Source organism: Herpailurus yagouaroundi, unplaced genomic scaffold (genome assembly GCF_014898765.1).
Source record: "Herpailurus yagouaroundi ecotype Mexico unplaced genomic scaffold, PumYag 142, whole genome shotgun sequence".
In the NCBI taxonomy this organism is placed as follows: domain Eukaryota; kingdom Metazoa; phylum Chordata; class Mammalia; order Carnivora; family Felidae; genus Herpailurus; species Herpailurus yagouaroundi.
In genome coordinates this window covers 1,498,323-1,508,067 of record NW_024412397.1, presented here as the reverse complement: position 1 = coordinate 1,508,067, position 9,745 = coordinate 1,498,323, and the positions used below count along the sequence as shown (strand labels likewise).

General features: G+C 52.7%; 1 long non-coding RNA gene across 1 annotated transcript; it reads left to right on the top strand.

The window, feature by feature from the left end:
- Positions 1-514: 514 nt before the first annotated feature.
- On the top strand, positions 515-4,473 carry LOC121032762 (uncharacterized). Its single transcript, XR_005791446.1, has 2 exons — positions 515-2,490; positions 2,910-4,473. It is a non-coding gene; the product is annotated as an uncharacterized LOC121032762 (long non-coding RNA).
- Positions 4,474-9,745: the final 5,272 nt, after the last annotated feature.

The window sequence follows — 9,745 nt, the reverse complement described above, 5'->3', positions numbered from 1 at the left end:
CCGCACTCCGCTGTCACCCCTCTTCCCCTCGCTCCCCAGATATTCTCGTCCTAAAGGGAGCACCTTTACATCTTCCAAAATAACCCTCGTAGGTCATCCTGCTTTTCAAACACATGCCCGCCCAGCTTACTCTTTTTCCCCTGTTCTTTCCCTGGAAAAGGGAGAATTCCTCTTCTGGAATTTCATTCGCTAATCCAAGCATGTCCTGTCCAGACACTCACTCAGCTACGGCCTTGCAGGAAAAATATTTGGGGGAAGGGGCGAGGGGAGGGTGGACTCTCACTTAGCCGAATGTTTTGGCCATTTTTAGAGTTGATTTCCCTACTTGTAATGGGTTAATTTGCCTCCCCCCCCCCCCCCCCCCCCCCGCCAAGAAAGAAACGTTCAAGTCCTAACACCCAGGGCCTCAGAATGTGACCTTGTTTGGAAATAGGGCCACTGCAGATGCAACTAGTTAAGATGAGGTCATAATGGGGAGGGCGGGCCCCGATCCAATAGGATTCGTGTCCTTTTGAGAAGACAGAGACACCAAACGGAGACCAACTGAGACCAGAGGCAGAGACCGGAGTGAGGAGACTGCACGCCAGGGAATGAACGCCAAGGATCACCAGCAGCCACCGGAAGCTGGAAGGCACAGAGAGGGACTCCCCTACCTGTTTCAGAGGGAACACGGCCCTGCTCACACCCGTTGTAGACCTCTGGCCTCCGGAACTGGGGGAGGAGACATCGTTTGAAGCCTCCTGGTTTGTGCGCTTTGTCGCGGCAGCTCTGGAAACTGACACACACCCACGGCCACAGCAAAGGCCCTTCACCCACTGAGCTTGTGTCCAGCACCTTTCATGTTCCACTTTGAAACAGCACCTGAGCAGGACGAACGCTGTAGGTGCGGGTGAGCCAGGACCCTCAGGAAGCAGCTGTCCACAGAGGAGACACCTACAAACAAGAGAGCACAGACTTACACGGATGCCCGTGTCGAACTGATTCCGCGAGGTGAAGTGTTCGTGGAGTGTGGACTGGACACGGTTGGGGGGGGGTGAGTGGTCAGCTGGGAACACCGTGGATGGTCTACATCATCTGCTGCCCGTTAAACTGCCAAAGTTTATTGACCACACCTCTTACCAGACAGCTTCTCTGCTATTGGCTTGAACGAATCAGGAAAGGAAAATTTATAAACCAAGTAAGGACATACTATGAATCTGCTCCTTTCAAGCACACAACACATTTATCAGTTTCTATGTGCCATCGGATTGGAGGCATCACGAAACAAGATTCACACGAATCCTGAAGGACACCTAAGGCTTTGATCTGAAAGTCTAGAAAAGTCTGGAGTGACGCTCCTGGTTACGTCCTGGTTCCACCTGCACTGAGAGCTCTCTCCGGCTCCTGGAACTCCTTGTGGCATTCGTCTCTGCCCATAAGTCTTCTACAAGGAAGCGAGCTCGTCAGCTCAAAATTTGACCTTCGATTTCACGTATTTTGTTCAGGAAAGCACGTTACCCGGCACCCAGAGCAGCACAACAGAAAACCCCCTGAGGCCGTGCTTCCCTTCCTGACTATCAGCTCGGAGAACCTCCCAGTCTTGATGGAAATTTCCATTCATGGGCATTTTTCTCACATGCTTCATTGAGTCTTGAAAACAACTGGATTTCTATTGGGTATGTGTTAGGAACGCCAAAGAAATTAATGATGAACCATGCAATGAACCTCAGTTATTCTGATGGGGGAAAAGACAAGCTTCTAAGGCTGGCGGCACTTGTGAGACAACAGTGCCCATTTTCTGGGCTATCCTCCATCCAGATGATGGTCCTCTGGTGATGCAGGTGACCAGCGTCCGGGTGACGCGGCAGTCCTGCGTTGTGTTTTCGTGTACCGATTCATACGATCCCACCAGCCTCCTCCAGAGCCTATGGGACAGGAACCCTTATTTTTCTCATATTATCCATGAGGAAACTAAAGCAATGGGAAGGCTGGCTTCTAATACCTAAGTAGTTGATGTACCAGCAGGATTCTGCATCCTGGGTGCTATCTGGAGATCTCTTGGGGACACGTGATACGTGGATCGCCTGGGACCCGTGTGACCGTGGGCAGTGCACCCTCAGGAAGGGTCCTGGGGAAGTGGCCTTCTTGAAGTCAGTAGCTCAGCCATGTCACAATGATGCGCCTTGTCTCACCCCAAGCCCTGAAGTTCAAGTACAGATCTCACGTTCCCCTCCATTTCAGTCATTAGCAACAAGCGGATGTAAACGTAGGCACCAGGCATACCTGTGCTGGGGAGCCACAGGTTAATCATTAGGGGCCATTGGCTCCTTGTGCAGACTGACCTCAAGGGACAAGGAGGAGGGGTTTCCACGATGGCTGTCGTGTGGCCTTTTCCACGCACCACATCCTCGAGCCCACCAGGAGGTTTTGTGAACTACCTCATCAATGCAATAAAAACAACAATACAAATGGCCCTGTGATGGAATATGTTCTTTATTTAAAAGCCAAAGGGTAAGAAATGGTTTTTGTGGGTCAGCAAGTTTTGCTAAATCTGATAAGTGCCTGGATGGGTTTTTAAATGCACGTTTGTATGTCTTCCGGCCACGTAAGCAAGCTGCCTTCGGTGGCTATTTCCTGGCCGAGAGTGAGTGACTGGGATAGACCTCACCCAGGAAGTCATCAGACCCAACCTTCTGAGCTTGGGTGGTGCTCACACGGAAACCTCGGATCTCAACGGGTGCTTGTGGCCTTATCTTAATTAATATCTTCTCTCTCTGTCTCTCTATGAAAAAAATCACAGTGTAACTGGTGTGGTTTTTAAAACAGAATAGTACTTAATTGCCATTCTAGCTCTACCATAAAATTATATCTACAATCATTATAATTTTGAATGTTTTTTGAAAGTACCTGTGTTTTGTTCTCTCTCTCAGCGAGCAAACAGAGCCAGGAGGAGCAGTCGACATTTCATAGGATGTTTGCCGTAGACGCCTTTCTCCTACTGATGTATTCCAGAAGACGAATGTACTAGTCTAAATTAGTTTTTTTTTTTTTCCTTCTTTCCCTGCTGGTAATTAGCACTAGAGGGGATGGGTCTGAGTTAACTATTAATAGTTTAGAAGTAAACCTGAATTTTAGCAACAACACATTACCAGACAGTAAAAACCTGATTCTTCTGCTTCTGTTAAGAGCTTATCAATGAATGGGAGCTTCCAACTGTGTCTGACTATCGAACAATCATGTTCCCAGCTGATGTTCGCTTATGCTGCACACTGCTGTATACCTGCACTGTTGTCTAACAGTGTTAATCTCTCCTAGCTGTGAGGGGTGCACAGAGAGCTGCCACAACGTCCCCGAGCCATCGGGCGACGCCTCCGCTCACACACCAGCCTTCGGGACTCCCCACGTCTCGCTGGAGCACCTCTGCCTGGACGTGGGGACCTAACCCAAAGCAAGGGCAGATTACGCAGCACGGAGAACCCCTGCCTCCGGCTACGTTAACCAAGTCGACCAGGACGTCTGTTACTCTCCTGCGTGTGCTTGGAGGTAAACAAGAAACAGAGTGAGGGCAGGTGGGCACGTCCGGCACCTACACGGGGCCGGGCACGCGGGGGCTCATAGCAGCCCTCCTCCCTCTTCTCCAAGCGTTTACATCTAACTATATTTAACCCTCACCAAAATACGATGTGGCAGTAACGGACCCACCTCCCAGATGCGAAACTTAAGCTCAGAGAGGTTGGGGACTTCGTAAGGTCACATGACCGGTAACCGGCAGACTCAGGCGTCTGTCCAGGCGGATGGGCCCAAAGGTCGGCCGTTTTGTCACTGGACCACGTGCCGCGCGCGATGGCCGTCCTCTGCCCTGTGCCCTTTGTCTTCCTCCTCCCGGTTAATCCTCCTTAGAAGAACACAGAAATATGTAAACTCGAGGAACAGGAAATAAAATTTCGAGCTTAGTGACGGCAAGCTGGAATGTGCAGAGAGCCCGTGGCCGGGACGGGAAACGTCGGTAGATGTGCCGCAGCATTCATCCAGAGCGTCCTTCCCCACGGGAGACGACAACGTGAGCCATCCCACCCGGCACCTCCACCCACCCGTGCCCTGCTCTCTCTCCCAGCCGCTGCCCTGCGCCCGATCCTGCCGCTTATCACCAAATACCCAGTGTTGTATCTCACCAGTAAAACGGAGCAAAAAGTACTTGCCCGGAAATCCTAGGAGGGTCGTTTGAAGAGCGAGCGACAAGAGCTGTGGAAGAGAAGACGAACACGCAAGCCGAGTGTGGCATCGCTGCTGTCCTGCTCGAGTCCGACTGCTCATCTGGCACCTGCAGGTGCACAGGGCGGGGCCCCCAGGCTGCCCGACGGCAGGAGCCAGCCGGCTACCGCGGACACCTCGGCCCTCAGGTAGCCGCAGACCAAAGCCCACACGGGACACTGAATTTTTAGTTAAATCGAGCCTTCCTCCGAATTAAATACCCTCCCAAGATATGACAGTATCCTTTCATCAACATAATTTATTACAATCATTTTACTAGTTAGGACATTAAAAAGTGGCCCTCTGACCTTAAGCACCCTCTCTGTCCCATAAAAATCCCTCCGGCCACAAGGCTGCCTCGCAGCCCCCAAACCCTGCAGCCGGAGCGGGCATTACCTGCCCTGAGACAGAGAGTGTGGCGCTGGCCAGGACGCCTGCCTTCCGTGAGCTCTTCAAGGCGCGTGCCTCTAATTAGGCCACGTGCCCTTCAGAGATGTGACTCCTGTTAGACCCAGGGTTGCAGCCACGTCAAAGGCAGCATCTGTCCACACCAGCCCCACAGCAGCTGGCTCACCCCAGTCCAGTGCTTGACGTGGCTCCTGCCCAACCTCTAAGCTGCGTTTGGGTGAAACGACGAGGCTATATTGTGGCAAATAACTAACCTTCTCTTTTCTTAATTTTCTTTAATGTTTATTTATTTTTGACAGATACAGAGAGAGAGAGAAAGACAGAGACAGAGAGACAGAGCGTGAGCAGGGGAGGGGCAGAGACAGAGGGAGACACAGGATCCAGCAGGGCTGCGAGCTGTCGGCACAGAGCCCGACGCAGGTCTGGAACTCACGAACGGTGAGATCGCGACCTGAGCCGAAGTCGGGCGCCCAACCGACCGAGCCACCCGGGCGCCCACTAACCTTTACCTGCGTACACGCACTGTATGGACAAAAGGCGTCTTACAGAAAGATACGCGAACAAGGCTGGGGTAAAATCGCGTGGCCCTTCCAGCTGCAGCCAGTTCCCACCGGCACGGCTGCTGGGCCTAGAGCCCCCGAGCCCGACGCCCTTCACTGTCCTGTGTGTGAGGCAGCCCCTCCCGTCCGGCCTGGAGGGCTGTGGGGACCAGAGGACCGCCTGCTGGAGGGCCGAGGCTTCTCCACCCGCTTCTCCTCGACACTCCTGTACCAACAGGCAAGCCACACGCCATCAGGCGCGGTCATTTTAAGTGCACGATTCGATGATTTTTAGTACATGTACAGCCGTGCACAACCGCTGTCACCTCCCCCGCCCGAAAGAGACCCAGGGCCCGCTCGCGGCCAAGCCGCAGCCACGGTACTCGGCCACTTTGAAAACGACAGTTGTCCAGACCCCACTGCCGAGCCCTCGGGGGTGGGGGTGGGGGTGGGGGCGGATCCCCACCCAGTGTGTCCTAACACCTCTTCAGGGGAGGCAGGCTTGCCCCAGGTCCGAGAAGCACCCCGAAAGGGAGGAAGCTCTCGGTGGCTCCAAGAGAGGAGCCACCAGGCAGTGACACGGTACGTGGTTCCCAGGAGCACAGGTCCGGGACCAGAAGTCTCCAAAGCAACATCCCGGCTGCTCTTCTCACAGGGACGTGCGTAGAGATGCCGCTTTTTCACACAGAACAAGCTTGGTCAAGATGTCAAGCCCATAAAGATTCTTCCCTTGACTGTATTTCCTGTCTTGATGTTAGAACTTGGTTAGAAAACTCTGTTTGTCACACAAAGTCCTAAAGCGTATTAATTTAAATCTCAGTGACAATAAAACGCCACAAAGCACTGTACCTCCCCAAACTCACGCATTTCCTGTTCTTATAAAAGCCAAATGAGTTCGTCATAATTAATGCTATAGAACAGATCCTGCATAATAATAATTAACCACATATTGTTAAGTGCTATCAAAAATGCATGGCATTCAATTAGCTTGAAAACAACATTCGCTGCGTATTACAAAGTGAGCTGATGTTGGTCTTGGGATGATCATTCTTCAGCAGGAAGCACTTTTCTTAACAGTCTTGTAATGTATTTATTAGTACTTCAATAATGTTGAATTAGTACACTAGCAATTTAGCTTAAATATTCCATTTCAATTAAACATTTGACCTCTTTGAACCCTCTGGAATTCTCAAATTCGGGACCGGTTTGTAATTATGTCATTTGTGGATACAGTATAATATAATAACTCCAGAGTTTTATTGCCTTCGTACCTAATGGAGATGTTCGGCGTGATGAAATTGTCCAACGCGTCCGCACCAGTTCCCCTGGGGGTGCGGATGGGGTGGGGCCGTCCATCACAAGGTCCCTCAAGGTCATGAGGGAAAAAACGTGGCAATGGCTGAGCCTCAAGACCAGATCGGCCAGCAAACTGCTGCTCGCTCCCGCCCCGGTCACAGCCTGGCCTGTTTCCTGAGGCGAGCTCGTCTGCCCTCTCGGTATTTTCTTTTCTATGAAATGGGATAATATTGCTAAATTCGCTGAACCTCCCGAAACCCCTTGGAGACCACACTAGTCTAAAATTTATATGTAAATGACTTTCTGCTAATTGGTGATAAGAATAATTTAGTAAAATGTGGGATTATGATACAATCTTTTATGGGAAGAATTATCATGAACCTCATTTTTATTCTGAAAAGAAAATGAAACTTCATTAAGATTGTCATGTGGGATTTGCATTTATATTGGCCTTTAAAAGTCATAGAGGCAACTACTACCTATAAATAAATAACATAGCTGTGTATTTAAGTACAGTGCTTTGTCTGTTGAGCAAAAATGCCAGCCCTTGACCATATGTTGCATCATCTTTTCCTAAAATTGTGTGACTTTCCATTACTCATCATTAAACCAGGTAGGGGTAGGAATCCGAGAATGGTCCCTCCCAGGGCAAAATCCCTCCTCCTCTGTGGCCCCATGGAGCTAGAACGCCGGTATCTGCCCTCAAACTACAGTGAGGTGAGAAGTCCTGGGTACCAGCTACGGACATTTCGGCTGGAAAGGGAGGAAAGGGGAGGAAAAAGGAGTCACTGGTCCCAAGCAATCTCAAAATGGGGAAGCCCCTTGGGTTTCAAGGCGTGAGGTCAGTCCTCTGTGGCTCACGGCTCTGCCCCTGAACCATCGTTCTTTTGTCTTGAAAGATAGCGTTTACTCTCCGCTGAGTGTTTTCATTCGTCCGTTTCCCGCCTGTCCACGTTTCGGGATCCGACAGCCTTCTTTCCCTCTGTGACCCCCCCTTTTCCTCTCGGACCCATCTGGCCGTGTTGTGGTGACGCGAAGCCCCTGAGAACCGCGGGGACCACGCGTGCGTGCCGCAGAGTCCGCTCCGGCCGGGGGGCGCGGGGTCACTGCCGGCGGGTCTGGGATGCTCTCGGGCTTCACGGAGGCATCTCTCCGCCAGACCTTAATCTCCTCAGAGAGCCTTGTGTGCGTCTCGTGACCGATCACGTTGACCCTCGGGTCCTTCCCAGGTACTAGTGTGAGACTGAACCCTCCGCTTTTCCCCCGGAGCAAAGATCCCTGCCAGCGGATCTCTTAACGTTGGTGTATTTTGCGATCTGGATGGACTGAGAACCTCCCAAATGATCCTGACTTAGTCCCTTTCATGTCATGGTTTTTCTCCCAGTTCCCCCCCCCCCCCGCCTTCCTGCTTTGGTCTACGAGCACCAGGCAGACACCAGGCTACGCCCTCAACACTTTGCCGGCAGCCGCTTCAGATAAATGATTTCACGGCTCACAAGTTCTTGCCGCGCAACCACAGGCACGGCCCCACCCAGGTTGTGGCCTCTAGAACGAGGCTCTCCTTCCTGCAACGCTGGGGTAGGCGCCCTGGCGTCTCCCCGGCCCTCACTGACAGCGAACTCCCGTCTAGATTTCCGCCAACGGCCTGTGAGGCTCACAGCTCGCGTGTCTTCGGTCCATCTGTCCGTCTGCCCAACACGTGTAGCTTTTTCCTTTGTGGACCCCTGCTTCCAGCCTCGCCCGCTGTCGGGCTCCAAATACACTTCTCTGTTCTTAGGTATAGTTTACAGCAACACCCTACCTTCAGGCAAAAACGTGTTGCCTTGTGTTATCCCTTAAGCAGTCTGGGCAAGAGTCCAGCTGTAGCATTAATATACATGCATCGTACGTATAGACACACGTGCGATCCATCTATCGGGTCTGTTTCTCCTGAATTTGTGGAGCATATGGAACACACATATACAACGTGTCTAAACATGTAGCTAATTGGCTCACGTGGTAGTGGGAACCCACAGGCCTAATACCTGTAGGACAGGCCATACAGCTGGAACTCGGACCGGAGATGTGGGCTTCAGGAGGCCCCTTCTCCCCGGGAAAACCTCAGTCTTTGCTCTGACAGACCTGATCACCTGATTGGAGGAGGCCCACCCCGTCTCGAGGGTGACCTCTTTGCTCAGGGTGAGCCGATGGGTGATTCCAAGCACGTGCACATACCGCTGCCCACAGCCCCCACCCACGTTGGGGCCAACAGCTGGGGCTGTGGCCTCGACACTCAGCGTACTTTCCCCACCCCCCACCGCCTTCATTGGCTCTGCCTTTCCTGAGGCCCCCATCACGTGCTCCACACCACCTCATCATGCTTCCCAAGGGGGACACTCAGGGAAAGACCCGAGAGACGTTCGACGTGTGGGGCGACCAAAACAGGGTTCTCTGGTGCACTTGGGAGCTCGAAACCCAGCTACTGAAAGAAAGGAACGAGAGGAACAGGGATCAGAGCAGGAACTTTGACGCAACAGACGGCAAAGAAGAAAAGGCAGGACAAGAACAGAGAAAAGAGATGCCTGTTTCATATCATAAAAGACTACATAACGTGAGTTTTTACTCTGTAACTTTCCCACAGGCCAGACCATGCCTGCTACCCACGCACTGGTACACATCCTCCGGGGCTTCTCGATACAATAGTGACGTCATGTGTGATGCAGAAGGGGCGTGGGCTCACGGGGACAGGACATGAGCGCCCACAGGGCTGCCTGGCGACGCCCCAGCTGTCGGACGGCAGGCACTGGCTGTGTCCTGACTCCGAGTGCAGATGGCACAACCCTGGGAGAGAGCCGGTGGTGAATTTTGGCTGCTCCTAGAAACACTCGGACCAAGACGGAAAGGCCAACACATTCCAGGGGGTGTTGGCCTCCCGAATCTGCTCCTCGGGCCCCTCAGTTGGCCGTCTTGCTGCTTCTTTAACTGACCTGTGAGCGGCCACACCGGCCCTTGGATTCACGCCTCTTCCTGCTCAAATACGCGTCTGGGCCCACCCCACCCGTGTCCACAACCTCGGGGCCCAGTTCTGAGACGCATGTGGAAGGCGAGCTGCCTGGCCCTCCACCTGTCACATCCGGGCCACATCAGCCCAGGTCAAGTTCGTCATCGGCTCCAGCCTTACACAGACCCGGGTCCTCTGCCGGCAACTCTCCCCTCCTCCCCCTGCACTCCTGCTGCCTCCCGCAGCCTCCAGATCTCAGCCTTTTCCGTGGAGGCAGAGGGGGCCCTCTGTC